Raw genomic sequence first — 4,043 nt, forward strand, 5'->3', positions numbered from 1 at the left:
CGGTTGGAGGCGCTTCGCCCACACACACACCTTCAAAGTCAGGCACTTCGTCGTCTTCAAATACGACGGTCACGACATGCTCACCGTCAAGGTTTTCGACGAGACCATGTGCCGCCGCCACTACCACAACGACGAGTATGACTAATAGAGGGCAAGATGAAGATGATGTAGTCTTTCTACTATGATTTATTACTTTCTAGTTTATTATACCAATATGCTTCAAGTAAAATTATCTCCAAATATGTATGCAATACATATGCAATTGACCAATACCGGATCAAATGGGTCAGCCGCTAGGCGCACTATACTGACTGGCCGGACAATGGCACGCAATCTGTCTGCATACCGATCGACCCAAACGGATCAAAACTGACCGGATGGATCGCCGTTTAGATCAGCCCGCTAGAGATGTCCTTACACAACCTTACACAATGTTCGGTTCTATCCGCGATCAGCGGAGATATATTTTGTGCTGAAAATGGAAAAGCTCTTCCACGCGGGTTAACGACCGAGACTCCCTTTCTAATGTACCAATAAAATTGGCACACGCGTATGTACTGGTGTGCGAACACAGCATATCGGATATACCCAGGGTGCGATGTCACTCTCATGGATGCAACTAGAAGATAGCTGGAAGCAACGACTAAGCGTTGACGGATAAACCGCTTATATCAATATGCAGCAGTACAAATACGACTTATTATATGTAGCTAGTCCAACGTCCACGCACGCCTTTGATTTATACTCCATATAAACAGCGCCACTGCCATGGCATTTCAATCACACCACCTGATAGCAAGCTTCAAAGGCTGCAACACAAATTAGTTGGGTATGGCGAACTCAGCGATGGCGTTGATGTTTCTTTGGCTAGCAGCAGCACTCCTCTCCGCCGCAGCCGCGCAGAAGTGCGACTGCCCGGCGGGCTACTGCTGCAGTCAATTCGGCTACTGCGGCACCACCCCGCGGATTACTGCACCGGAAGCGGAGGTGGAAGTGGAAGCGGAAGCGGAGGTCTGAGCAGCAACGTCACCGATGCTTTCTTCAACGGAATCAAGTCCCAATCCAGCGGCGGCTGCGCAGGCCAGAGCTTCTACACCCGCCAATCGTTTCTCACCGCCGCCAGAATGTACCCCGCCTTCGGGTCGGGAAGCTCCGACGCCGGCAAGCGCGAGATCGCCGCCTTCTTCGCCCACGTCACGCACGAGACCGGACGTAAGTTCCTCATGCATCCAAGTAATTAACAAACTGGAATAACACTTTGCATCTACTGCAGACTTATGCTACATCGAGGAGATCAACGGCGCGAGCCACAGCTACTGCGACCAGGCATTCCGGCAGTGGCCGTGCTACCCGGGGGCGTCATACCACGGGCGCGGGCCGCTGCCGTTCACGTTCAACTACAACTACGGGCCGGCGGGGCGGAGCGTCGGCTTCGACGGGCTGAGGAGCCCGCAGACGGTGGCGCAGGACCCTGTGGTGTCGTTCAAGGCGGCGCTCTGGTTCTGGATGACCAACGTGCACGGGGTGTTGCCGCAGGGGTTCGGCGCCACCACCAGAGCCCTCAACGGCGGCGTGGAGTGCGACGGCAAGAACCCCGCGCAGATGAACGCGCGGTTGGGCTACTACCAGGACTACTGCCGCCAGTTGGGCGTCGACGCCGGGGGCAACCTCACTTGCTAGACATGCACTGTATGCGATCGTGCATATCTGAATAATGGAGCACCAATAATATTCTGTGGCCGCCGCGCCGCAGATTTGCTAGTCAACCCAATGCTCCCTGTATCAATTTGTTCTTGCTCCCTGTAACTTCCAAGCGTTTTTGGGAGAGAAGAGCCCCAAGGACCACAGTCTACATAGCAGTCATCTGGAGGGTTGGCCGATCATTTTTTCCAGAATACATCCTAAAATTTGTATCATCTATCATAGAAGGAATGCTAAGAAGCTAGTTTACAACACCATTGAGGTGACAAGTTTATGCTGTCAACAAGAGGTGACGGCTCATCACTTAAGCCTACTCTCCTACCAGCAACTCTAGAGGGGGCGGAGGCGGAAGCCCAAAGCCTCACCATGGGTCAAGCCCGCTGTCTTCCATGCCTCAAACTCTAGACCGACTATCTGGATGACCTTCCGCACGCCTGGCCTGCCATTATTGAAGACGACGTTATTCCAGTGCTTTTTATTTTTATTTTTATTTTATTTTATTTTAGAGAAAAGGGGCGCCCCCCGGTTCCATTAATAATGCAACCGTTCAGTACAACATAGAACAGGTTCCACAGAGCATTTTTAGAAAACAAAAGAGCAGCATCATAAGCTACAGCAGATCAAAGGCCAAGAAAACTAAACAGCATCAGCTAGAGACATTTTCCACTCAAAGGTCGGCTCCCAGGCGACCTGATCAATTTTTCCTGTCTATCACTCCATCTTCAAGGTCACCTGACCAGACCTTCGAAGTGACTGATAGCAACTACACACGAAAACCACTCAAGGTGGCTCCCAGATAATCCTTAGCAGGTCTCCTCTCCTTTGCTCCATCTTCAAGATCAACTGGTCCACCTCCTCCAAACGTACATCCACGAAGAGAACCCTCCATCTGCCAAGACATGCAGTCACCTTGCTCCAAGCCATGTCCAGACCGAGCCAACTTCTTCCCTGAAAGCATAAGTCATTTCGTAAAGACCAAATTGCCCATAATACAGCAGAACTAACAGTATTTAAAACAGAATTCTTCTTGTTACTAATCCACCACCGAGCCACAGATTCAAAATCTGACCCAATAGAGATACCGAACAAAGTCGAGATAGTTTGCCAAAGGTGATCCGCAACAATGCATTTAAAAAATAAGTGCTCAACTGATTCGAACTTGGAACAAAACAAACATGTTCGATCTTCCACAGGGAAGCGCTTGTTCAGGTTGTCTCTAGTAAGGGTTTTGTTATTTGCGAGGAGCCACAGGAAGATATGGATTCGAGGAGGAACCACCAATTTCCAAATAGCAGGAGTATGGACAGGGACAATTCCACCATTATTAACTATTGCATAGAAAGATTGAACTGAATACACCCCAGAGGGGTGAAACATCCACACAGGTGAATCCTCTTCTTCAGAGAAGGAGACCGAAGCAATTAAACTGACAAGTTCAAGCCAACGATTGTACAGCTCTTGAGAAACAGTGCGGCGGAAGGAAATTTTGAGGTTAACCCCATCCCACACACTAGCAATAGTACAATGTTGTTCGTTTGCAATAATGTAAAGATCCCAGAAGACAATGGCTAGACTGCAATGTCCAAACCAGACATCTTCCCAAAATAGGACCTTATCACCTCTGCCAACTTTCCAACTGTACCCAACTTTCGCTGATTTGGCTGCCCACATTACTCCTTTCCAAAAAGGCGAGCAATGTGAAGGATTCGCCCAGAAAATGTTGGGGTCTAAGTCATACTTAGCTTCCACAATCATTTTCCAATTTTTATTAGTGTCCAAGTGATATCTTTTGATCCAGGAGGCCAACAAACAGAGGTTGTAGTCTCTGAGATTCTGGACCCCCATCCCACCAAATTCAGTTTTCTGGCAGATAAGACCCCAATTCGCAAGGTGTATTTTTTGACCATTTTCAGGATCACCCCAAAAAAAGTGACCCATCTGCGAGTTTATCATCTTTATAGCCCATTTAGAGAATTTAATAATGGATAGCAAATAGAGAGGAATACTTGCAATACAAGTTTGCAGGAGAATTAATCTCCCTCGGTAGGAAAGTAGTTTCCCACGCCAACCAGCGATCCCCTTCATGATTTTATCGATGACAGGCTGTAGATCCTCCTTACGGAGTTTAGCAAAATGAAGAGGAACTCCTAAATATTTAAAAGGGAAATTACCTAGTTGACATCCAAACACTTGTGCAAACAGGTTAGCTTCCGCAGGGGGAATATGGATGGTCATCAAATCACTCTTATGATAATTTATCCTTAGCCCAGACATTTTCTCAAAACAGGAAAGTAACCATTTCAAGTTTTGGGCCATAGCCAAATCTTTCTCAAGAAAGAGTA

At 48.1% G+C, this 4,043-nt stretch overlaps 1 pseudogene; it reads left to right on the forward strand.

Annotated features, from left to right (window-relative positions):
• The first annotated feature begins 831 nt into the window (after positions 1-831).
• LOC124657508 lies at positions 832-1,720 on the forward strand (annotated as a pseudogene).
• The last annotated feature ends 2,323 nt before the right edge of the window (positions 1,721-4,043 follow it).

Source organism: Lolium rigidum, chromosome 5 (assembly GCF_022539505.1).
Source record: "Lolium rigidum isolate FL_2022 chromosome 5, APGP_CSIRO_Lrig_0.1, whole genome shotgun sequence".
Classification (NCBI taxonomy): domain Eukaryota; kingdom Viridiplantae; phylum Streptophyta; class Magnoliopsida; order Poales; family Poaceae; genus Lolium; species Lolium rigidum.